The sequence below is a fragment of the Choloepus didactylus genome (assembly GCF_015220235.1).
Source record: "Choloepus didactylus isolate mChoDid1 chromosome 23 unlocalized genomic scaffold, mChoDid1.pri SUPER_23_unloc12, whole genome shotgun sequence".
NCBI lineage: Eukaryota > Metazoa > Chordata > Mammalia > Pilosa > Megalonychidae > Choloepus > Choloepus didactylus.
Window position 1 is genome coordinate 22629 of NW_023637593.1, and position 27870 is coordinate 50498.

At 39.7% G+C, this 27870-nt stretch overlaps 3 pseudogenes; all 3 read left to right on the forward strand.

Moving 5' to 3' along the window:
- The first annotated feature begins 10721 nt into the window (after positions 1-10721).
- On the forward strand, positions 10722-12089 carry LOC119524972 (annotated as a pseudogene).
- An 8600-nt stretch (positions 12090-20689) lies between these two features.
- On the forward strand, positions 20690-21969 carry LOC119524978 (annotated as a pseudogene).
- Positions 21970-24129: 2160 nt separating this feature from the next.
- LOC119524973 lies at positions 24130-25005 on the forward strand (annotated as a pseudogene).
- The last annotated feature ends 2865 nt before the right edge of the window (positions 25006-27870 follow it).

Below are 27870 nucleotides of genomic sequence, written 5' to 3' on the forward strand. Positions count from 1 at the left end.
ACCACATGTTGGGTCACAAAGCAAGTCTCAACAAATTTAAAAATATTGATATTATACAAAACACTTTCTCAGACCACAATGGAATGAAGTTGGAAATAAATAAAAGGCAGAAGGTCATAAAATTCACAAACATATGGAGGCTAAACAACACCCTCTTAGAAAACCAGTGGGTAAAGGAAGAAATTACAAGAGAAATTAGTAAATACCTCGAGGCAAATGACAATGAAAACACAACTTATCAAAACTTATGGGATGCAGCAAAGGCGGTGCTGAGAGGGAAATTTATTGCCCTAAATGCCTACATTAAAAGAGAAGAGAGCAAAAATTGAAGAGTTAACTGCTCACCTGGAGGAATTAGAGAACGAACAACAAACTAACCCCAAAGCAAGCAGAAGGGAAGAAATAACAAAGATTAGAGCAGAAATAAATGCAATTGAGAACAGGAAAACAATAGAGAGAATCAACAAACCAGAAGTTGGTTCTTTGAGAAAATCAATAAAATCGATGGACCACTGGCTAGGCTAACAAAAAAAAAAGAGAGAGCAGATGCAAATAAATGCAATCAGAAATGGGAAAGGAAATATAACTACTGACCCTGCAGAAATTAAGGAGATAATGAGAAGATACTATGAGCAACTATATACTAATAAACTAGACAACTTAGATGAAATGGACAACTTCCTAGAAAAGCATAAACAACCAACATTAACTCAAGAAGAAATAGATGACCTCAACAAACCAATCACAAGTAAAGAGATTGAGTCAGTCATCAAAAAGCTCCCAAAAAGGAAAAGCCCAGGACCAGATGGTTTCACATGTGAATTCTACCAAGCATTCAAGAATGAATTAGTACCAATCCTGCTCAGTCTCTTCAAAAAAATTGAAGAAGAGGGAAAGCTACCTAACTCTTTCTATGAAGCCAACATCACCCTAATACCAAAACCAGGCAAAGATACTACAGAAAAAGAAAATTATAGACCAATTTCTTTAATGAATATAGACGCAAAAATCCTCAACAAAATACTCGCAAATCGAATCCAGCAGCACATTAAAAGAATTATACACCACGACCAGGTGGGATTTATTCCAGTTATGCAAGGCTGGTTCAACACAAGAAAATCAATTAATGTAATACACCACATCAATAAATCAAAGCAGAAGAACCACATGATCATCTGATTGATGCAGAAAAGGCATTTGACAAAATTCAACATCCTTTCCTGATGAAAACACTTCAAAGGATAGGAATAGAAGGGAACTTTTTCAATATGATAAAGGCAATATATGAAAAACCCACAGCTAACATCACACTCAATGGGGAGAGACTGAAAGCTTTTCCTCTAAGATCAGGAACAAGACAGGGATGCCCACTATCACCATTGCTATTCAACATTGTGCTGGAAGTTCTAGCTAGAGCAATTAGGCAAGAAAAAGAAATAAAAGGCATCCAATTTGGAGAGGAAGAAGTAAAACTTTCACTATTTGCAGATGACATGATTCTATATGTAGGAAATCCAGAAAAATCTACAGCAAAGCTACTAGAAGTAGTCAATGAATACAGCAAAGTAGCAGGCTACAAGATCAACACGCAAAAATCTGTAGTGTTCCTATACACAAGTAATGTGCAACAAGAGGAGGAAATCAAGAAAAGAATCCCATTTACAATAGCAACCAAAAGAATCAAGTATTTAGGAATAAACTTAACCAAGGACACAAAAGACCTTTACATAGAAAACTATAAGAAACTGCTAAAAGAAATTGAACAAGACCTGAAAAAATGGAAGAACATACCATGTTCATGGATTGGAAGACTAAATATAGTTAAGATGGCAATTTTACCTAAACTGATTTACAGATTCAATGCAATACCAATTCAAATCCCAACAACTTACTTTACAGAAATAGAAAAACCAATAACTAAATTTATTTGGAAGGGTAAGGTGCCCCGAATAGCCAAAAATGTCTTGAGAAAGAGGAGTGAAGTGGGAGGTCTCACACTACCTGACTTTGAAGCATATTACAAAGCTACAGTGCTCAAAACAGCATGGTACTGGCATAAGGACAGATATACTGATCAATGGAATCGAATTGAGTGTTCAGAAGTAGACCCTCACATCTATGGACAACTGATCTTTGATAAGGCAGTGAAGCCGAAGCAACTGGGAAAGAGCAGCCTGTTCAATAAATGGTGTTTGGAGAACTGGATATCCATTTCCAAAAGAATGAAAGAGGATGTCCATCTCACACCTTATTCCAAAATTAACTCAAAGTGGATCAAAGACCTAAACATTAGCACCAAGACCATAAAACTCTTAGAAGAAAATGTAGGGCAGTACTTAGATCTTGTGAAAGGAGGTGGTTTCTTAGACCTCACACCCAAGGCACGAGCAACCAAAGAACAAATAGACAAATGGGATCTCCTCAAAATTAAACACTTTTGTACATCAAAGGACTTTGTCAGAAAAGTCAAAAGGCAACCTACACAATGGGAGATGATATTTGGAAACCACATATCAGATAAGGGTTTAATATCCCGAATATATAAAGGAATCCTGCATCTCAATAACAGAAAGACAAACAATCCAATTAAAAAATGGGCAACAGACATGAACAGGCATTTTTCTGAAGAGGAAATACAAATGGCTCAAAAGCATATGAAAAAATGCTCAACTTCACTGGCTATTAAGGAAATGCAAATCAAAACCACAATGAGATATCATCTCACACCTACCAGAATGGCCATTATCCAAAAAGCAGAAAATGACAAGTGCTGGAGAGGATGTGGAGAAAGAGGCACACTTATTCATTGTTGGTGGGAATGTAGAATGGTGCAACCACTCTGGAAGACAGTATGGAGGTTCCTCAGGAAGCTAAATATAGATTTGCCATATGACCCAGCTATTCCATTGCTGGGTATATACTCAGAGGAACTGAAACTTAAGACACAAACAGACATTTGTAAACCAATGTTTATTGCAGCATTATTCACAATTGCCAAGAGATGGAAACAGCCCAAATGTCCATCAAAGGACGAGTGGATAAACAAACTGTGGTATATACGCATGATGGAATATTATGCAGCTGTAAGACAGAACAAAGACATGGATCATGTAATAATGTGGATGAACCTTGAGGACATTATGTTGAGTGAAGTTAGCCAGAAACAAAAGGACAGATTCTGTATGGTCTCACTAATATGAACAGACATTAATGAACAAACTTTGGGAGTTAAAAGCTGACAACACAGGTGACCAGGAGATAGAAAGACAGCAGAGATCAGCCATTTGATGCTGAAGGACTACAGAATGTTTAGGATTGACTGCATAGATCCAGAAATAGATAGCATAATACTGTGTGATGGTAGCACAGTATTGTAAGTACACTGAACAAAGATGTCTGTGAGTAAAGCTGAAAGATGGGATAGGAGAATGTATGACACCAGAGGTAAAGATAGATGATAAAGACTGGGACTGTATAACGTGGCAAAAACTGGAGTAGCCAATGACTGTTACTAAATATACAAATATAAAATGTTTTTGCATGTGGGAAAGCAAATGAATGTCAACCATGTAGAAATTTGAAAAAGGGATGGTATTCAGGAAAAAACATAATCAAAGCAAACTGGAGTCTATGGTCAACAGTAACATTGTAATATACCTCCATTAAATGTAACAAAGGCAATATGCCAATGCTAAATGTATATGAGAGGGGGATATAGGGGAGGAATATGGGATTCTTGGTAGTAGTGTTGTTTGCTGTCCTTGGTAGTATATTGTATTGTATGACATGTTGTTTTTCTTTTTAACATTTTTTCTTATTGCTGAAAAGAAAAAAACAATTTTTCTTGTGTAATCAGTATGTTTGGATGCTGATTGTAGTGATAAATGTACAACTTTGTGATGATGCCATGAACAGCTGATTGTGCACTGTGGATAAATGTAAGGTGTGTGAATTTAACTCTATAAAATTGTAGGAAAATATATATATAGGAGTAAAAGTGTTGGAGAAAACATGGTGAGAGGGATGATGCCTCACCAATATGGACTAACTACAATGTGTAAACTCAGAATTGAATCTTAGAACATAGCCTAACATGGACACAATAATTGTAATAGTCCCTAGATTGTAAGCTCTTACAGCAGTTAACTCTATCCCTGAATTGTAAGGCCTATCTCTAAACTTTGAGATGCTGACCCCCTAGCATATGTTGTTACAAACATTGGGACTGGCGGTTTGATGTGCTGAGCCCTCGAGCATGGGACTTGCCCTTACGAAGCTCATTACCACAAAGGAGAGTCTAAAGTTGTATATAATGGTGCTTAGGAGTCTCCCCCTGAGTACCTCTTTGTTGCTCAGATGTGGCCCTCTCTCTCTCTAACTGAGCCATCTCGACAGGTGAACTCGCTGCCCTCCCTGCGACGTGGGACCCGACTCCCAGGGGTGTAAATCTCCCTGGCAACGCAGAGTATGACTCCCGGGGATGAATGTGGACCCGGCATCGTGGGACTGAGAGTATCTTCTTGACCAAAAGGGGGATGCAAAATGAGACGAAATAGTTTCAGTGGCTGAGAGATTCCAAATGGAGTCGAGAGGTCACTCTGGTGGACATTCTTATGCACTATATAGATAACACCTCTTAGGCTTTAATGTATTGGAATAGCTAGAAGTAAATACCTGAAACTACCAAACTCCAACCCAGCAGTCTGGACTCTGAAGACAATCATATAATAATGTAGATTACAAGGGGTGACAGTGTGATTGTGAAGACCTTGTGGATCACACCCCCTTTATCTAGTGTATGGATGAGTGGAGGAATGGGGATAAAAACTAAAGGACAAATGGGGTGGGATGGGGGGATGATTTGGGTGTTTTTTTTTCACTTTTATTTTTTATTCTTGTTCTGGTTCTTTCTGATGTAAGGAAAATGTTCAGAGATAGATTGTGGTGATGAATGCATAACTATGTTATCATACTGTGGACAGTGGATTGTATATCATGGATGATTGTATGGTGTGTGAATGTATTTCAATAAAACTGAATTTAATTAAAAAAAAAAGAAAAAAAAAGAAAAAAAAAAAGATCTAAGAGACCCACACTGTTACACATTATAAACAGCCTAACAAATTCAAAGTGAAAGAGGGAAACTTCATAGCAGCATCAGAAGTGACCCATCACCTAAAAATAATCTTCAATTAAGAGAAGGAGATGATTTCTCATCAGAATCCATAGATCCAGAAGGCAATGGAAAGACATACTTAAAGGTTGAGAGAGAGAAAGTGTTAACCAGGAACTCTATCCCCAGAAAATTTTATTTTTCTCAGAAGGCATTCCAAGAATAATAATAAATGATTTTGCAGCTAGTAGACACCCCTTTAAAGAAATTAGGTAGAAATGGTAGATAGATACTAGAGAGTAACTTGAAGTCATATGACAAATGAAGACAATTGGTAAAAATAACTACATAGGTAGGAATATAATCCACTATTTTGCACTTAATGCTAAAACAGTTATACATCCATGTTAACAAAAAAACCATGTATACAATATAATTTGTAACGGTGTCAGCAGAAAGGGCAAGGGCAGAACTGAGGAGATGAATCAGCTTGTAAACAATGCTATTGAAGCTAAATTGGTTAATTTAAGAGATTGTTAAAAGCCCCATGACAACCACTAATAAAATTTTAAAGGTACAACACAAAATTTTAATTAAAAACAGTGTAATGGAAGAATTGAGGGAAAATATGGTATGAGCAATATATTTAAAAAAGCAAAATGGCAGGCTTAAAACCATATCAGCAATAACTTAAACTAGAAATGGTGGATTACCTCTCAAATTAAAAGGGGGGGGGTTGGAAGTATGGATAGTAAAGGTAAACCAAAAATATGCTATCTACAAGACATTCCTTCAAATCCGAAGACAAACACTTTGATAGTGAAAGGATGGCATGCATTCTTGGATGTTAGAAGTAACCGGTTGTGATGGGTGGCTCCACTAATATCAGAAAGAATAGACCATACATCCAAACCTGGCTGTTACAGGAGACAAGTAGATTGTGTATTGATAAAATGGCAGAACCTTCAAGAATATGTAAGAAGTACAAACATACACACCCCAAAACAAAGGTCCAAGATCAAAATATATGGAACAAGATTTTCATTCATATTCAAATAAAATTATACAAACTTACAATGAAATTTGGAGAATTCAATATTACACTTTTAACACTGGATAGAACATCTGTACAAAATATCAGAAAAGAAAATAAAGGACATGAACAATGTTAAAAACTAACTGAATAGAACATTCTCCTAACAATAGCCATTGAATACACATTCTCACCCATGTGCATGTGGATTATCTATGATACACCATTAGGCCAAAAGTAGTCTAATTTTCAAAAAGTAATTCCAGTAGCAAGAGTATCATTTATAATAAACACAATGAAATGAAACTATATATTAGAAAACTTACATATATTTTACCAGAAAGAAAATTAGAAAACATGTATTTTTAAATTAGACAACACAGACTTAACCAATGAGCCAAAGAGAGATATATAAGGGAAATTAGAAAACATTTTGATACAAGTGAAGATTAAAATACAATATAACAGAACTTATGGGATGGAGTGAAAGCAGTTCTCAGTGATATGTACATAGTTTTGAATGATTAAATTAAAGAAAAATATCTAAAATTCATATAGTAACTGTTCACGTGGGAAGTGTGATAAAATAACAAACTAAACACAAAGCTGGCAAAATAAAGCAAGTAAAAATATAGTTGAGTTAAACTCAATATAATAAAAATGTATAATACATAATATATGCTATTTATAATAAATGCAATATAATAAATATTATGAAAATTAACCATATCCAACTGGTTCTTTAAAAAGATATTTTAAACAGATATTCAGCTGTGTTGAATAGGAAAAAAGAAAAGCCTTAATTACACCTCAGAAATAAGAGCCGTAGCTACCAACTTCACTGAACTTAGTTGGATTATAAGAGAATTTTATGATCAATTAGAGACCAAAAACTTGGATAATGTAGATTAAATACACAAATTCCTACAAACACACAAACTACCAAAATGGCCTAATAGAGAAAATCTGAAAAAACTTAAGTGAGTAGATAGTCTCGTAATCAAAAGCCTTCCGACAAGGAAAAACCCAGGTCCAGATGGCTTCATGGGTGGATTCTTGCAATCATTTAAAAAGCTAGCACCATTTCTTCTCACACTGTTTCAAAAAATTGGAGCAGAGATAACATATCATAACTCATACTATGAGTCCATCATTACCCTAATACCAAAGTAGAACAATTCACTACAAGAAAAGAAACTCACAGACCAAAATGCATTATGAATAGAATTACAAAACTCCTCAAAAAACACTAGCAACCTGAATTCACCTGCCTGTGAAAGAGATTATAACCATGACAATGGTATTTATCCCAGGAATACAAGGATGAATCCACATAAGAAATTCAATGTAATGAACAGTAACAGAACAAAAGGGATAAACTAAAAACATGCAATCCATATGATTTAAGCAGAAAGGCATTTGAAGTCCAACCATACTTTATAATGGAAACATTCCATAAAATGAAATATACCATGCAATGAGAAAGGCCATACATGTAAAGCCCACAGCTAATATCATACTCAATGGCGAAAGTGAGAAAGCTTTTCCTCTAACATCAGGAACAAGGTTAAGACCAGTTTTTGCAACTTCCATTCATGTTACCAACAATTCTAGCCAGAGAAACTAGGAATACAAAAAGATATGAATGGCATCCACATTGTAAAAAATGAAGTCAAACTATCAACCATCACAGATTATGCAATCTTGCACCTAGAAAACCCTCAGTAACCCATATCTTTTACATTAATAAAACTGTTTAGCAAAAGCTACAGAATACAAAACCAAAGTGAAAAATTAGTTGTCTTTCTACATATTTACAATAAATTATTCTATAAGAAAGTGAAAAAAAAATTTACAGAGTTAAGAAAATACTTTGGAAAAAGTTTAACCATGGAGGCATAAAACCTGTATCTTTATAAACTACAAAAAACAAAGAAAGAAATTAAGACCAAAATAAATGGAAAGAACTCAGGAATCAAAAGGCTTAATTTTTTTAGTAAAGGAAATTTGAGTGAACTTAAGTAGCCAAATCCACATTGAGATAAAAATAGAAAGTGGGAGAGGCTCACCATTCCTGATTTCAAAGCTGTCTACAAAGTTACATAATCAAGCTGTATTATATTTGTGTAAGCATAGAAATATGGATGAATGGAATAGAGTTGAGTTTCTAGGAAAAAATGTTACATAACACAAATGGATCAATGACTTATTTTCATAAGCTAAAATAATGTATTCTAACTAGAAAGCACAGGGGTAAAACCTTGATGGCTTTAGGTTTTTGACACAAACAAAGCAGAGATATAGTGGATATCATGCACAATTTGAAACTTCTCAATCCAGGACACTTTGAAGGCAGAGTAACAAGCAAGCTATATAAAGGAAGAAAATCTTTCCAAATTTTGTATTTGAGAAGGAATTAATAGGCTGGATATAAAAAACTCAAACAATCCAACAACAAAAATACAAGTGAGGTAATTTTTAAAGAGGTAAAAGACTTTGAATAGACCTTTTTCCAGAGATGATAGGTATGACTAATTAGCACGTGAGAAAATGCAAAGCATTATTAGTTTCTTAGTGAAATGCAATCGCAAACCACAATGATACACCACTTCCTACCCTCTAGAATTAAGTTTTAATGCAAAACATATGTGTTGAAATGGATTTGGAGAGATTTTTACCCTTACACACCTCTGGTGGAGGTGTAAAATTGTGCAGCTGCTGTAGAAAACAATTTGATGGTACTTTGAAAATTGAAATGCATTAACATGGCACTCTCACCGGCTCCCTCACTGGACCAGACCAGGCCCCTGCCACAGTCAAGTCCTACTCCAGCTTCGGTCCCCCAGAGAAGGAATTCACAGATGGGACAAATCAGCAGCAAGACAGCAAACCTTTATTTGAAACGTTAAGGAAGACAATGTCAATGTAGAGGCTCCACACCACTCCCCGCAGATTGCAGCTCATGAAGAGTTAAGGTTGAAGCACTGTTACAGCTCTTCCAAAGTTGCAACTTGGAGTTAAAACTGATGCAGTGTTACACGTTGGGCAGTATTACACCTCCAGCAATGTTACAGCTCTGGACAATAAGTGTAAAGAACACAGCTTCGACAAACTTGAAAGACACTCATCCTCAGTGCATTGTCTTGGACATTTATAGGTTGGGGGGGGGAGGGCTGAGACACTTCGTGTACTCTGATTGGCTGATTTTTTTGCAAATAAGAGACCGCACTGTGGTCAAATGGGGGACCAGCTAAGAGTGACTTGTGATTGGTTCAATTGAAGGCCATTTTGATTGGTGCATGCATTCTGGGCTATCTTGATTGGTCCATCAAGGATGGCTCAGGATTGGCTCATTTACAATCCTAGTCCCATGCTCCACCTCCTGCCGGCTAAAAGTTTGCTATTCTGACCTGTGTCAATACAGCAACTTCACTCTTACAGAAAAGATTTGAGTAAAGGTCCTCAAACAAATACTTGTAACTGATGTTCATATCAATGTGATTCACAGTAAAATATGGAAACCCATGCATCAACTAATGAATGAATTCATAAACAAATGTGATATATGCCTACATTGGGAAATCATTCACCAATAAAAAAGAATGAACTACAAATTCATGCTACAATGTGAATTAACAGTGATAACCTTATATTAAGTGAAAGAACCCAGATATGAATAATTATGTATAGTATGATTGCATTTATAAGACATTCAGAATAGGTAAAACCATAGAGATAAGAAAGCAGATCAATGTTTTCCCGGGAGTAGGGCACCAAAGAGAGAATTTAATGCCTTATGGGTTTGGGGATTTCTTTTGAGGTGATGAAAATATTTCAGAACTGTTAGAGATGGTGTTAGATGTACCCTTAAAAATATTTATCTTTAGATTCTGTGAATTTCTCCTCAATTATCATTATCATCATCATCAAGAATCCAAGGTGCCAGTCCTGGGCAGCAAATTTCCTGAGAACCCTAAGTCAGGACAGGGTCATACCCTATATTATTATGTTATTGTTATGGGGCTTTAGACAAAAGGAGAAAGGAGATTTGGGGGAATTGGGAGATAGAGAGATATTGCAGAATTGAGGAGAGTCTCATTTTCAGAATGCCTTAAAACATCAAGAGATCTATGGCCTAATTTGTGCAACTACAGAGCATTACCCCTTGAGGATTCTCATCATAAGATCTCCCTCAAATAATCCATGTGTTTTGTGTGTGTGTGTGTGTAGCAATGTGCCCTATCTGAAAGAGACCTGAGAAACTTGAGAAAAGAAGGGACTCCCAGGGAGTGTGCTTATCACATAAGTGAAGCCCACAGAGGACCTGCATGAGGAGAGAGAGTGGGGTCTGAAGGAGGAGTTGCAGCCCCTGTTGTTGATTCTATTACCTCCTTCTCCAGAGAAGTGATTATCTCATTATGGACAATATGAGGACAATAGATTAAGGTTGGATTTTAAACCATCTGTAAAGCCCTTCATCTTTTCTGCAGCAAGGTTGTTTTATGTATGTGCACACTTATTTAAGAAAAATGTCCATGCTTTTTCTCAGACACTCGTTGGCAAATGTAACCTATAATGTGCAAGAATCACTGGTACAACAGTGTCATGTATATGATTATGGATCGGAGTCACCATATTAACTTATTAATGCATTCTTTGATTTACCTAATAAGTTCCAGAATTTGATTTAGTTCTGGGAAATAAGTGGTAGCTGACAAAGAGTATGTAACACAAACAGCTTATATTCTAGTGAAATGAGGCAGGAAATAAACGAGGAAACACTTAAAAAATAAATAAATACTGTGATAAAAAATAAATAAAACAGATAATTACAAAAAGTTCAACCAAAGCAATTATAAAGCGGCACGGGTGGCGGGCAGAACTGGTCCGGCTGTGCTGCGGCTGTGCTCTCCCCGCAGCCCTGGGCCCGCGCGCTGCCCGCCCGCAACTGAGCCCAGCTCCGACGGCCACGACCGCCCCGCTGCCAACTGCGAGGGCTGGTTCCGGGAGACTCGCAGCCTGTGGCCCAGCCAGGCCCTGTCGCCGCGGGTGGAAAGGCTGCTACAGCACCAGCGCTCACGCTACCAGGACATCCTTGTCTTCCACCCTAAGGCTCAGGGGAATGCGCTGGTGCTGGACAGCGTCATCCAGTGCACTGATCCGGATGAGCTCTTCCAGGAGCTGATAACCAGCCTGCCCCTCTGCAGCCACCACCCCAACCCCGGCAAGGTGTTGATCAGCAGGGGCGGGGACGGGGACGACCTGCGGGCGGTGGTGAAGCACCCCTCAGTGGAAACGGTGGTCCAGTGCGAGACTGACGATGATGTCATCCAGGTCTCCAAGAAGCTCCTGCCAGGCAAGGCTATGAGTGCTCCAGCTCAAATCTGACCCTACCCGTGGGTGATGGTTTTGGGTTAATGAAATAGAACCAGATTGCTCTGGGTGTTATCACTGACTCCTCATACCCCAGCGACCCAGCCAAGAGCCTCTTCAAGGAATCCTATTACCAGCTCCCGGAAACAGCTCTCAAGGAGGATGGGATTCTCATTGCCAGGGCGAGTACCAGTGGCTGCACCTTCACCTTATCAAGGAGATGAGGCTGTTCTGCAAGTCCCTCTTCCCCTTAGTGGGCTGCGCCTACTGCACCATCCCCACACACCCCAGTGGCCAGATCTGCTTCATGCTGTGCAACAAAATTCCAGAGAGCTGTGGGCTGCCCCAATGGTGAGGGGTGGGTTGGTGAGTGATGGGATGGTAGGCACAGAGCACCCTCTGCTGATGCCCCACCCCCATTCCCCAGAGCACCAATTTCTGGGAGGCTATGCAGCAGCTGACACAGAAGCAAGTGGAACAGATGCAGCTGAAGTACTACAATGTGGACACCAACAGGCAGCCTTCATGCTGCCTGAGTTTGCTGACAAGGCCCTGAAGGATGAGAGCTGAGCCCAGGTGCCACTGGTGCTGCGGGACCTCAGACCAAGGGCCTCCAGGGTGCTGGGTCCACCTGCCCTGGACAGGACCATCTGCCGATTCTTGCCACCAACCAAGTATTCACAGGTCCCAGAATGCTGCCTGCCTGCCCTATGGGGTGGACTGTCTCTGTGGCTTCCAGCCTCCAAGCCTCTCCAGGCTGTGGACCACACTGTCTCCACCTTCTTTTGCCTCCTCCCTCACTGAACATGTGTATTTAAAACAAAGTTCTAAAAAAGAGAAACTAAAACAAAAACAAAAAGCAGTTATCAGCTGTTGTGATAAGGAATACTAGGAACTTATCTCTCAGGATAAAAATTTGAGTTGAAACATATGAGATGAATTTTTCAAACAAAGAACCAGGGGAAAAGAATTACAGACAAAGTTGATCATTTCCAATATGTAAGACTAAGTAGAACTTGCTATTTTAGATTAGTATCTACACAACTTGTAATATTTTTGGAAGAATTAAATCTTTAGAAGAGTTGTGATTTCTTTCCCTGACCAACCCCCATAGAAGTGCTGCAGGTCTAACTTTTGATCCCCACAAATCTGCACTTTCCTGCATCCCAGCCCTTGTAAAACTGTAAGGATGGAACTCACCTGCTGATATATCTGACTCTGCAACTAGACTGGGTATGTCTTCTCTTGTAGACATTTTAATCACCTGTCAACTCATGCTGGTAACACTGCAGTCACTAACTGCTCAAAGCATGAATAATCACCCAGAGAGGCCAAGTGTTGATAACAAAAGCATGGTTTTAATTACTCTGTGAATATTTATCCTTCCAGTTTGTGAATGTTTGAATAAGATATGATTTCTTTAGCAATCCTGGACTTTCAATAAGAATCAGAGAGACTTGGCAAAGCACAAGTGGGGATCAGATGATGAACAGACCTGGCTGGATCAGGAATATTCAGAGCATGTGTGTGTGAGAGGGGAAAACAACCTTCCTACCCTCTGAAAACAATCATGATATCATTTCAAAAGAAGGGAAAACCCCTATCCATCTATGGCATAATGGGTATAAACCCCTCTATGACAATTTTTCAAATGCCTTCTCTCAATTCCTAAGGGTAGGCAGAGCAATAAACAGGCAAAGTTGAGAGAAGAGAGTGAGCCCTTTTGGTCCCCAAATTTCCCAGGCACAGCTCTAAGGAGCCCAACTGGGAGGGGCACGTGGCCAACACACATGGTTATTCAGAGAGCTCTGTGTGCAACAGTTGAAGTGCTTTCCTTTCCCAAGCAAACATGAAGATCAGAAGATTGAGATCCATGATTTAAAAAATTATTAGAGAAGTTATAGGTTTACAGAAAAACAATGCATAAAAGGCAGACTTCCTATATACCACCCTATTATCCTTGCTTAGTGTGATACATTTGCACAATTCATGAAAGAAAATTTTATAATTGTATTATCAACTCTATTCCACTGTTTACATTAGGGTTCGCTGGTTTTGATATACAAACCATGTTTTTATTTTTTTAAATCTAGTAACACATCTACAACCTAAATTTTACCCTTCTAACCACATTCTAAAGTGTAACTCAGTGCTTTTAAATCAATTCATGATGTTTTGCTACCACCATCATCAACCATTACCAAAAACTTGCAATGAACCCAAGTAGAAATTCACAATTTAAGCATTAACTCTCCATTCTGTATCCCCACCACAATCTCTGGTAATCTATATTCTAGATTCTGACTCTATTAATTTGCTTATTCTAATTATTTCATATTATTGAGATCATACAATATTTGTCTTTTTTGTATGGCTTATTTCACTCAATATGGTATCTTCAAGGTTCATCCATGTGATTGCACATATCAGGACTTCACTGCTTCTTATGGCTGAATAATATATTTATATATGTCACATTTTATCAATTCATTGTTTGGTGGAAACTTGTGTTGCTATAATCTTTTGGAATTGTGAATAATGCCAGAATGAACATTGGTATGGAAGTAGTTCTTGCTTTCAGATCTTTTAGGAATACACCTTGCAGTGGGATTGACAGGTCATATGATAATTCCACACTTCACTATTCAAGGAAACAGCAAACTGTCTTCCATAGTGGCTGCACCATTTCACATCACCACCAACAATGAATGAGCATTCCTATTTCTCCACATCCTTTCCAAAACTTTTGTTTTTTTTTTTTTTGGTTGCAACCATTCTAGTTTGTGTGAAATGATATGTCATTGTGGTTTTGATTGCATTTCTGTTATAGCTAATGTTGAGTATTAGGTCATTTCACCATTTCTGTATCTTTTTGGAGTAATGTCTATTCAATCCTTTCCCCATTTTTAAATGGTTTTCCTTATTACTGTTGAGATGTAGGATTTCTTTATGTATTCTGGATTTTAAATCTATACTGGATATGTGGTTTCCAAATATTTTCCCCCATTGAATAGGTTTCTTTTCACTTTCATGATGATGAATATGTTTCAATTAAGAATCATTTATTACAGATTCATATAGATCAGTGAAATAAAGAAATGTATACAAGATGCCCAGAGAAGGATTGTTTCTCTCTGATAAATCAAATAAGTTTAAGGTAAATTTTAGGTAAAATACCTTCTTTATCCTGCAATATATTTTAAATACTTACATAAAATAATAAAAACTATTTCTGATTTAATATGTTTAACAAAAATAATATCAAAATATTTAAAGAGACTAATGGAATCCTGAATGGCATCATTCAAAGTATACACTGTGTGTTACAATCTAAGAGGATTCAGCATGAACAATCAGGACTTGGTAAGAGTCTGCTTCTCAGTATTACCATAATTTGGCTTTGGAGACTTTCTGTATATTAGGTGAATTAAGCCCTACATTTCCCATGTTGTTGACCACAATCAGAGTGAGAGTCTGGGAGGCTGAACCTTCTTCTGACTGTTGATTGGGAAATTGCAAGTACTAATACCACAAAATCTTATTGTATTTATGGAACTAGAATGGATATAGTTTTCACAAATTTGGGGTAATTTCCACATCATTTAGCATTGCTCTCCAAAACAAGTAGAAGAAATAGGAAACTGTAAGAGAGAAGACTCTCGCTATCTAGCCAAGTTAAACAGTCCCTACTCCACATAATGTAGAACACTTTTAATTTGGCCCTTTAAAAAAGTCTTCCATTAACTAAAAGTCATTCATGTGGGGCTGCCTGACTTGAAAGATTATCATTTTCTTTGCTTTCATCTTGTTATCCAGTCATCTAGCCTAATACTTCATACACAAGAGAAATGGGATGCTGCAGAATATTTATCCCCTTAGGATTTTTTTCATTCCTCATTTGTTTCCTCCTAGGCTCAAATGAAGTATCACTTGCTTTCTGTTTAAAGTACCAATTGCTTTTAAATGAAATACACGGGATAGTTTTGGGTTATGTTTTGCTAACATTTCTTCTTCTAAGCGTCATGTCCCAGAATTTATACTTAAGTTTTAAGAAATTTCCTTTCCATCATACATGCAGACATTGGAAAAACAAAAAATAGAGAAATTGCAAAGGTGTATTTTTATTCAATACCCTAGAAATGTCAGAGAAGAAGCAGCCTAAACTTGCTGTAGCTTTCATTGTATACCTTAAATTTGTTGAGAAATAAATATTCATGTCTGGAGAAAATTAAAAGTATATGATGTCTAGATAGAATACTGGAACTCAGTTACATTCTTGGGAATTAATTCTTCAATGGAAATGTTTTGGACTGAAGGTCAAATTTTTCCCTCGATGCCAGCTCATGTTCATTAAAGTCAAGGTGAAGTTTGAACAGTGGCTTTAAGAGGAAAAATATGTGGCTTCAGAGAGAGAACCAAAAGTTAAAACAGTTACTTCCATAGAATATATAAATTAGAGAACAGAACATCATTATTTCTTCAATTTCTTTTCTCATTTCTGTTTAAAGTCAGGAATGTGACTGCAGGAAACTCTTCTCAGATCTGCAAAGTTAGAAAGGTATCCCTGGGATTGGGGCAGGTAAGCCACATACAGTCACTTGAGGTTAAGTAGAGTAGATTACATTCAATAATGTGGGTGGGCCTCATCTAATGAGCTGAAGGAGTTTAGTGTAAAAACTGAGGTGTTCCAGGGAAGGGGGAAATTCTGCCTCAAGTCTGTAGGAAATTCCTGATGAGTTTCCAGCCTGCTTGTCTAGGCTATGGATTTCTGACCTGTCAACCCCCAGACCCCACAATTGCCCAAGTCAATTCTTTAAAATGTGTGTGTGTGTGTGTGTGTGTATGTGTGTGTTTGTTTGTGTGTGGTGTATCTACTATTGGTTCTGTAGAACCCTAACTATCAGATACTTCAAATAGATATAATAATATAAATCACAATTATTTAATCAGAAGTGGTGAGAGCTCATTGGAAGGAAGAGTGAAAAAAGTCTATACGTGAGAGACACATGGAGTTAAAAGAGCTAGATCCTCATTTTTCATGTTAATTTAGAATTTATAGATAACAACACTACTGAACAACATAGAGTATATTTTTTAAGGTGGAGAAAAATAGTAAAAAAAAATGAGAGACTTGAACATGGAGAATTCAGGACTTCAACATGGATTTTGGGGGGGGTGGGAAAAGGGGTATTTTGATATTTCAAATGGAAGTCTCATATAATCAGACTTTACACTATGTCAATTTACTACTTTTAAAGTTTGATACATATTTAGGAGGCCACATACTATATGATCCCATTTATATGACATTCTGTAAAAAGCAAAATTATAGAGATGTTAACAAATTATCTGGTGTAAGTGGGGTTATGGGAGGGTTGAATATAGTGAAGTATTTTGTATGATACTTCATGACAAATAACTGGCAGTAATGCATTTATCAACATCCATAGAATTTTATATCACAAGATGTGAATCTTAGTTTATGAAAATAAAAATTAAAGTAAAAATTAACAGAATCAATTTATAGATTGTCAGATCCTAGAATAGATTGGCAGACCATGACACAATAATCTCACTCTACTGCAATGTATAAAACAACAACTCTATGCAGGTATTGGAGGAAAGTGAGTGAAATCTTTAAAAGTGAACTTAAAATAATGTTCATGGCAGCACTGAAATCTAGATGATAGAATTACTTCCCACTGGGGCACTGGTTAACAATTCCAAAACCACTATATGTGTATACTGGAGTGGCACATTAAGTCTATAGATGGCAGAGGGTGGGAGCCAGCTTTCTCATTGTTGGAGTGGAAGGTTACAGAGCAGAAGACTAGAAACCCATCTAATAATGGAATAGAGAAGGAGAGATCAGTATGAACATTTGTGTACCATAATACATATTCAGATGATTCCATATATAAATGTTAGTATGTGCATATAAGTAGCTTAGTAAATAGACATGCATGTCCTTACACCTTCTGCTGAGAGGGCCAAGAAGTAAGGAAACCCCAATAGCAGTGAGAACAATTACCTCCCAGACCTAATTAAAATACCATTCTCCAATAAAAGGAACCAGGGCTCCTTGTAGTAATGACTTCTTTTAGGATTTGGGCAGAAACTATACAAGATAAGCTTGCAGGATCCTGTAGTGCCAGGAAAAAAAAACAAGACCATCCTAAGAAAACAACAAGAAACAAAAGACAAAGATTGGTTTATGTACGTGGAACACAGGAATCTACTGAAACAGCCCCCATTGGCCAAAGCTGAAACAATTGGGACAAAAAAATAGATAAAATATCATTGTATTAGAACACAAAATATGATATAAATATCTATGAATCCATACTGAAATAAACTGGTTAAATAAATAAATAAATAAGGGAATAAAATTTTTCCATTTATAAGAATTCCACATAATTTACATAAATTCTCAGCCCTCAAGGAGGTGGAGCATAACTCCCAAACTACTTAAATAAGGGTGTATATAAAGACTTCATCCAAAGAGAACATAACCTGTAGCCTGCCAAAGGGTAACTTCATAGTAGAGTAACCTCACACATACCACCTCAGCCAGGTGATCTGGGTTAACATCAAGAGTGACATGTCATCTCCAGATCTGTGTTCTTGATATGAACTGTTGAGAATGGAACTTCCCTCTGTGGTCTTCCTCTGGAACTCAAATACCTCAGTGTAATCATCAGAAAAATAACAGACATCCCAAATGAGGAACATTGTACCTGTTTGGTGTTTCTTGAATTGTCAAGGCCATCAAAGTCAAAGAAATTCTGAAACTTTCACAACCAAGAGGACCCTAAGGTGACATGCAATCTAAATATAATGTGATATCCTGGATCAGAAATGTTAATGCCTATGCAAACCTTAATAAAATGTGAGTTTCAGTTACTAATAATGTATCCATTAGTTGGGGAAAAGTAACAACTGAGATTAGGTCTCAACAAAACAGGAAAAATCTGGGATTCTGGGAACACACCATACAATCTTCACAATTTTTCTGTAAATCCAAAACTACAGTATTGTAAAATAAGATGTTTACACTATATAGCACATTATGATTATAGTATTTTATTAGACAGCAAAAATTATTTGTATAATTAGTCTAAGAATTAGTAAAACCTGCCACTTTCAAATAGTCTCATTGCTTTGTTTAATAATAGGATTTATGCTACATTTTAAATGGTTTTAAGCAGCATGCAGTATCAATAATTGGTACATTGAAAATGTCATTGTGCTTTGATCTTCTAAACACATAAAGATACACTTTGATCTTCTAAACAGAGATAAAGATACCCAGTGGACATAAAGATCAGAAATAATCTGCTACTTATCATGCAAATTAACAACACTAATGCAATAATTATAATATCAAATGAAGGGATAAACCGTGCTAAAATAAAAAGCATATTTTATGTAAACAGATGACAAATGTTTATGCAATATCTGGGAGGGGGATGATATTTTGAACCAAATAGAAAATATTTATAAAACTCCAGTGAAAAGCTGAAAATGCATAAACTTGCATGCCTATTAGAAGGCTTTTGGATTTATTACCAGAAATGAGACAGAAATTTCATAAGTATATATTTGATGACTATAAAACTTTAGCAAGACATATGAATTTGCTGAATTTGAAAATGAACAAAAAGAAGACTGATGTTATGATATGGGTAATGTATGAATCACTGGGTGGAAGATTGAATTACTATGGGCAATAAGTATATTGAAGATTAAAGGAAATTATACACATCTTAATTTTAACTTTACAGTGGAGATATAAAAAATTAAACTAAATGCCTTTGGATTTTGAATTTTTGACAGCAATAATTTATTTTCAGTGAATACATCTGGCTTGCAGACAGTGACTTGGCTCTTAAATATACTGATGTTTTAACTCCTTTACTAACTTTGTCTAAATGGATTTCAGCAATATGCACTATCAATAGTTGGTACTAAAAACAAAACAAACAAAAGAAAACAAACTACAACAAAAAAGAAACAGGCTTTCATCTCCCAAATCTGATTCTCAAGAATTATTCTTAGTGCAATGTTACCCAAAAATTGAGGTGCCCTTGACTTTTTCTTTTTAAAAGTGGGGTCCTGTGAAAGATATCTCAGTAAAAAGAAATTAAATTAAAAATTATTTACAATCCTCACTGGGTCATGAGAAATTATCAAATATAGCAGCTCTCATTTCAAAAAAAAGGTAAGAAAAGGAGTTTATGTTTTAAAAAATTATTGGGACCAGAGCATTGGATTTAGGGAGAGGAGTGAGGGAAAAGAAACTTGGGAGGAAAGACTGGAAAAGTAGATTGAAGCTTTGAATACTGAGCTAGGGATCGTGGAGTTCATCAAAGGAATCTGAAGTGGTTATAAGGATAGCTCTGGAATCAGACTACTGGAATCAGAATACTGGCTTCATCCTACTAAATTGTGGGCCAAACTGCATCTGCAGGTAAATGTTGCCCAACACCACCTTAGAAGCATCCTCTGAGCTTGTTCTGTGCCTTAGAAAAGTGCTTACAGATCAATCCCATGAGAAGAAGAGCAAGACAGATGGGGGCCATCGTGCTCATGACCAAGGCTGGCAACATCGTGTTCTCCCACAGAAACACTCCTGGGCTTTGCAGGCAGCTTCCTGCTCCAGTGGTTAATCGACAGCCAGGGCGCACTCACCCTGGAAGGGAACTGTGTGCAGGGCCACAAGCTAGAGGAACCCGCTTCATAACCAACCGTTCAGCCCGCGGAAAGTCTTCCCTCGGGGGAGCACCTGAGAAGTCCAGGAAGAAGAAATTAGACCCTGGAAGGCGGATTCAAATCCTCGGGGAAGTCTGGGCCCTTAGGTGCCCACTGGAAACTTACTGTCCACGGCCCTAACGATGACCTCCTGGGGGCTGGTGAGAGCCGGTCCCACCCCAGGCGGCAGGTCGCCGGGCTCCCCCCACCTGCATCCCACCCCCGGACTCCCCCTCCCCGACGCCCTGCCCCGCCCCCGCCGTCGGGCCTCCCCCGCGCCTCCCCGGCCTGCCCTTGAACTTGGCCTAGAGGGGCCCGACCCGCGAGTCCCACCCGCAGGCGCAGGCTCCGGCCGCGCGCCCCGCCCTCCACCTGTCCCCGCCCCTTCCTCCCGGCGCGGGCCGCGCGTCCTCGCAGTGGCCCCGGGACCAGGCCGGCGCCGAGTTGACCGCAGGCGCTGGCGGAGCCGCTGAGCGAGGCGCAGCTGGGGCGGCTAGAGGAGCAGGGAGCGCCGCCACAGCAGAGGAGCCCCGCTACGCAGCCGTGGAGTCTCCCTCCAGCCGCCGCTGCCGATCTACTGGCCCTGGGTGCTGCACTGGATCCCGCTGTGGATGGCCGCCGACTCCATCCCCCTGCTCGGCCTCGCCATCGGCCTGCTCACCACACTCCTGCTCATCTTGTACTGCCCACGGCACCGAGGAGGCACCGCACTGGACACTTTATATGCCCTGGGACTCTATCTACCAGTCACTGGATGTGTTGATGGGAAACAAGCCAGAAGAGCAAATTCTGGAACTTTTTGACCATGGACGTGACTGTCTTTCCAGAGGGCTTATGGCAGTTGGAGCTTCAATTGCTGTTCACTTAGGAACATCCTAAGCACCCTGACTGGTTGTTTCTCTGCTCTTTTATTGGGATGTTCATATTTTGTTGTGCTCACTGGCAGATTTATGTTTCGGGTGTGTTGAGGTTTGGAAAAGTGGATGTAACTGAAATTCAGGTAGCTGTAATAATCTTACTTGTACTGTCTACATTTGGAGGAGCAAACAATGTGAGACTGTAAGACACCTATTCTAGAAATAAAATGGAAGATCTTTCCAATTCTTGGAGTAGTGGATGGAACAACTTTTTCCTGTCCAAATTATTTCCATGTCATCATTCATGGTGGTTTTGGCAAGAAGGGATCCACTATAGCAGGCACTAGTATCTTGTCATCTGGACTCCACATAGGACTAATGATCATACTGGCAATAATGATCTATAAAAGTCGGCAACTAATGTGTTTGAAAACCATCCTTGTCTTTATACCCTAATGTTTGGATGTGGCTTTACTAAAGTTGCACAAAAATTGATGGTAGCTCATATGACCAAAAGTGAACTATACCTCAAGACACTGTCTTTATTGGGCAAGGTCTTTTATTTCTAGACCAGTATTTTAATAACTTTGTAGACAAATATGTGGCTTTCTGGATAGCAATGGTCATTGCTTCATTTGATATGATGGCATACTTTAGTGATTTGTGCCTGCAAATTTCAAGACACCTTCATTTAGGTATTTTCAAGACTTCATGTCATCAATCACGTGAACAGGTTCAAGTTCTTTCTTCAAAGAGTCATCAGAATAAAATGGATTGAAGAAACTTTCAAACACTTGTGATTTCTTGTTGCTACTGTTACATGAAATGAGATATTAAACATTCTTTTAATATTTATGTTATACACATTTCAGCAAATAAAATATTTTAATGCTTAATAAAAATTAAAAAAATTATTGAAGCATCTACTTCAATTGTGAGTTTTAATACACCTACTTTTTCATTTTTCAGAAGCATTTTACAGGTATTATAAAGTAATAGGAAAAATTGATCATATTATTTAATGAAAGATATGTATAGAGGCACAGCTTCCCTTTTGACTTAGGCTCGTATAAGTCTTAGCCTGGTGAGGCCACATCACCAACTCATTCCCTGAAGGGGCCAGGATTTTCTGTGCTCCTTTTCTGATCATATATGTGTTTCCATTTTTCTGAAAATTTATCCAGAAACAGTCATGAAGGTGTAAAAAATACTATAGCTTCTCTGAACTGGGGCCATCCAAACCCTCAACAAATGCATATTTTTTTTAAATAAGCCTTGCACAACTATTATACCAGGAAGTAAACAATAAAACACTTGGGAGTCGTCCGGAAAACAAAGGTTCTGGGATTGCTATTTAAGAAAAATAACACAATAGAAGCCAGGGCAATGCTCCCACCTCAGCACTCTGGGCTGGCAAAGGACATTTTTTATTATCCAAGGGACATCAAGCTGGTCCAGAGCTGCTGCAGCCCCTCCCTGGCTGGCGGGTCCTGCTGAGAAGGAAGCTCTTGTTCTCTCTGGGGACTGCGCCCCAAGTCAGGGGGACTGAAAAAAGGCCTTTCCTGCTCGGAACAGGCGTGTTAGGGCGCCCTCTGCGGGCCGTCGGCGCACACGCAGGAAGCTGCTGCTCTCACTGCTTATCGGTGGAAGCACGACCCCTCGTGGCCGTCCTGTGTCATCACTGAAATTCTCACCACTCAGGTCTCTGCCGTGAGGGTAATATCGGTGCCGTAGGCTCCAGACTTGCCTGAATTTTGGCTGGTGCATGCCTTGGAGCCATTGCCTGGACAAGAAAATCGTCATGATTTTTAGACGTCTGAAAAACTTCTCTATTTAATGCCTGGGTTCGAGTAATGACTTCAATTTTCCATAGGAAAGAAGACCTGAAACTTAAATCCAGAGGACACCAGACACGTTTCTGACATCAGATTTTCCAACAGTTATTCAAACTCTTCAGCCCAGAGAACTTCAGTAAAGCTTGGGATAAGATCCTCTCAGATAAATAACTCTCAGGACTTGATCAAAATCAGGAAAATATTGAATCAAAAATGGAATAGGGAATCTTCTGATAACTCCATTTGGGAATTGTTATCTGGAGGAACTTCCAAAGAATTATTCTCTATCTAAGGCAAAGAAATATCTAAGGTCGCTTTGCCTGAGAGGTTATCAGGAAGGAATCTGAAATGTACCTTTTCTAAGGTAACAATTTCCCACACAAAATATGGAAATCTGAGGAAGTTATACTACCAAATCTAGTCTCTAATCAATTATATCGCTTTTTGCAAAGCCCAAGAAAGCAATCCTAATAATTTTGCACCAGATTAAAGATATCTAAAACAAATTCAAGAGATTGTTTTAGCAATGTATTGTCATATCTCACAATAAATTTTCAGAGGGAAGAGCATGGTCTATTTTCCTTAAATGAATAATTTTATGATATACAATTTTCATTTACCTATTCATGATATTTAAACAGTATTATCTGTTGCACTTTTTGAGATTAAATTTTTCATAAAAAGTTACATAGGATTAAAGAACTCTGTCAGTTAAAATCAAAAGGTGTTTGAGACATTGCAGCCAAATTCCTTGATTGATTCCTAGAAGGAACAAATCATCCATACAAAACACTTTAGAGACTGTAGGGGAAATATGAATACGAATTGCTTATTAGACGGTATTGGGGATTTACTGTAAGTTTCATTAGGTGTGATATGGTTTCATGGTTAAATAGGGAGTATTATTACTTTTTAAGATATTCATATTTCCATGCGTATTGAGGAGTGAGATATGCTGTTTGCAACTTGTTAAAATACTTTATCAAAAATTAAAATCATTTATCTTAAAAAGGAAAAGATGAACAGTACATTTGGGGAAAAAAACACATTTGAGAAATTGGTTACATCTTGTAAGTCTGGGAAATGGTTATATTTTATTCCGTGTTTCTGAATAGTTGGAATGTGATTATTCATTATTTGGAATGTTTAAGAGTTTACAAATGAAACAAACCTGGCGTGCACCAAGAAGACGGGTCCTGCATCAGCGTCTCTTACATCTTCTTTAATGACATTGAGGATGTGAAGCCAAAGACGCCGCCACTGGGGCCCGATGGCGGCGGCAGCTTGCACGATGGCGGGGAAAGGCCGCCGCTGCCTCCATCGCAGCCCTACGACCCACAGGTACATGAAGTGGCGCGTTCCGTGTTGTACCGCCAAGAATGCATCCACCAGAAGAAGAGCTTCGGACCCCGCTCGGAGCCGCTGAGCACCTGCATGCCCGAGAACCTGCTCAGCAAGTGCAAGCTGGGTGACCTGGGCAGACTTCGTTCGCGGGCGCAGGACCCCTGCCGGGCCGTGTACGTGGGCAGCTTCCAGGTGGTGCGTCTGCACTGGCTGGAGGTGAGCAGCAGCTTCCTGACGGACGCGAGCCAGGGCCGGTGCGGCCGGGTGGTCCACGAGCTGCACGGCGATAAGCCGCTGAGCCCCAGCGCCGCGGTGCGCAACATGCCGGCTCACGCGGGCGCCAAGGAGCACGGGCTGAGCGGGCGCAACCCCGAGACCATCGCCGCCGGGGGCCGCTAAGGCAAGCGCGAGTTCAAGGCAGGCGAAGAGCTGCGCATCTGCAAGCAGCCCGACCGGCTGCAGGTCCAGCTCTGGGCACAGCGCAGCAGCACGCTTGAGTTCCAGAGGCTGGAGGAGCTGATCATGGAGAAGAAGTGAAACCACAAGATCAGGCGCACCGCCGCGCTGCAGGAGCTCGCCATGCACCTGCACCGGGCCGAGACGGACGAGGGTAACAGCGACCAGGCGCGGACTGTGCCATTCCCAGTCTATGCGCCTCTGCCTGGCTCCAAAGGGAACTGGGAGGATTTGGCCCACTGACCAGCCTGAGAAGTGCGAAAGGCTGCGACAGCTGTCTTTTCCCTCCCTTGCTCCCTCCATCCTAAGCCTGCCGTGTTCCTAGCCCCATCTGGGCTCTTGGACCTTCTGGAAAAGGGAGAGTTGGCGAAATGCACAGCTGGCTGTGGACTGAGCTTGCTATTTTGGATTGGGGAGGAGGAGGGAGGCGGAGGGAGCAGGTAGACTCATCATAGAGGACACTGTGCTAGTCATCTTGTGACCTAATTCTTAAGGCTGGACTAGAATCCTTCTTGAGTGTTTCACAACCACAGGCCTCCCTGCCTGGAGATCAAGGCCAAACAAACTTGAAGGATTTTCCTATATACTTCCTTTTTCCAAACTCGGAAGTCGAGGTCAAAATTTCTAAAGGTTTGCCCTTCATAACACCTCAAAATGAAGTATTTTAATTGCAAGGGCATTAGCCATGTTCCCTGCCTTCACAGTTACCACCAAACCAGGTCCTAGCACTTTCATACTTGAGGATTAACTACAAGCCTAAGCACTGGCCAGGGATTTTGGAGGAAAATACAATTTTTGTTGGAAATGCAGATGTTATAGTCTGTCTATTCGCTCCATTAAGTGTTCACATTTAATAATCTCACATCTTTGTATTTATGTTTTCTGGCTCAAGGAAAAGTTGGGCAAGTTTAAACATGGATAAAGACATCTAGAAGAGCCTATTGGATTTTTTGTTCTGCTTAACGGTAGTGAACAGTAAAAGTAATGACTGATGTGCAAACAGCAGACGGGAGGGAAAGAACAGCACTGCCCACAGCCCTGGCCCCACCAGCTCTCTCTACTCTCCCACCCTGTCTCCCTCCTTTCCTAGCAAATGGAAAGCCAATGTCCAGTCACACTAAGGCACAGCAGTGACCATCTGTGGTTAAATGTGAACTGTTCTTTCTGAGAGATCCCAACTTGAAAGAGGAGCTCCTGTAAAATCCACACCCATTTCCAAAGAAGAAGTTTTATTTTATAACAGAGCTGGAAAATGGGATAGGAAATAGAACGCAGGCATCTTTATAGGGTATCATTGATATGAAATACTTACTACTTAGTACCAATGACTCCATGGAAAGTTTCCTTAGGCTTATAATGCTTAAAGTGAAGCAACCACAAACCAGTGATGGCTCCGAGAAAGAGGGAACGGAATCAATCCTATTTTTTCCCTGAAGATGGCATTGTTGTGGATAAGTGGCTTTTTAATGTCCCAGCAATGGCTACACCACACACACACACACACACACACACACACACACACACACACACACACATGCACACACACACAAATAAATAAAAATAAGGGAAAAAAATAAGAAGGGGAAAAAAAGGAGCTCTGGGCTCTCCTGCCAGCACCAGGAGCAGCACTAGGAGATGCTGCTGTCCTCAGTCAGGGCAAAGGCACTTTGTGCTTCTCAGGTTTTAAATAGTCCACACAGCCCAGTGCTCTTCTAGCCTGTCTCAGATCTGTTAGCAAATCCTTGAATCTTCTATGTCAGCTTTTCTAAAGGGCAGCATTAAATAAATTTCACCTAAAACTAGCTGTTTATGAAACTTGAATTTCAAAAATATAACCTTAATGAACATCGACTTCTTAATATAATAAATTATATTAAGTGTAATTCCTTTAGTCAAAACTTTCAGACAATGAAGACCAGTTAATCCTGAAATTGAAATGTGTCTTCTGGGGTGGATTTTCAACAATAACCACAGAAAGATGTACAGACAGGAGTGAGCAAAGTGGGGAGAAGCAATGATGCAGATTGGCCTGGGAAATACAGTGGATGTGTCAGAAAGATAAAAACAACAGCTATTCATTCAATGAATGAGAGGGAACCACACATGCTCAGGCCAAGGCAGCCACCAGGGGGCGCTGTGGATCTTCTCAGTGGCCAGAAGGAGATGCAAGTCATTCAAATGTAAGGGCCCCTGGACCCCAGTTCACCGGCCCATGTAAAATGCTCCAGCACCTGCTTCCCCCCAGGGGACTAACCCAGAGCTCTCAGCCACCACAGGCCTCCCCCAGACAGTGGAGCTGATTTCAGAGCTGAGGGCCCAGAATTGGGTGGTAAAGGGCTCACTATGCAAACTGCAAATGACCTTTACCCAGGATGCTGAGGAGATAAAAGAGCCCTCAGAGGGCCCAGCCCCAGATGTGAGTCCAGGGGATCCTGGGAGAATCTGTGTCATGGCCTTGACTCCCCTCCCCTTCCCTACTCACTGCCCAGGTTCATGGAGTTTTCAGAGACCTGCCTTTGAAGAGAAATTTTGCTTTCTTTCCTTCCTCATGGTTCACAGGTCTTTTTTATCTCAGGAGCCAGTTCTCAGGATGTGGTGACTCAGGAACCCTCACTGACCATGTCCCAACTGTGTTATTATTAAAACCCTAGTGATTCCAGCAGAAGCCCAGCCAGGCCCCCAGGACACTGATTTATGACACACAACAACACCCATGGACCTTGGTCCAGGTCTCAGTCTCCCTACTTGGGGCAAGGCTGTCCTCACCCTCTCAGAGCCCAGCCCGAGGAGGAGGCTGAGCACCACTGCCAGTTGGTTTACAGTGGAGCTCAGTACACAGAGACCCACATGGGGAAGCAAGAGAGAAGTGTGCTCTGGGCTGAGCCTGGATGCAAACATGATCACATGACATGGGGATCACATGATCAGAACCACAACTCTCAGGACAGCTTAATTTTTGACCATCTATAGAAAGATGAAGGGAAGGGTCTGAATTGATTCCTATTTCTTTTTGAGCCATAAGGGTGAATATCCATTAATGGTTTAGGATCACCTGGTCTAACAATGTCAGAATCCAATGATATTGAAATCCATGTGGAACAGGAACCA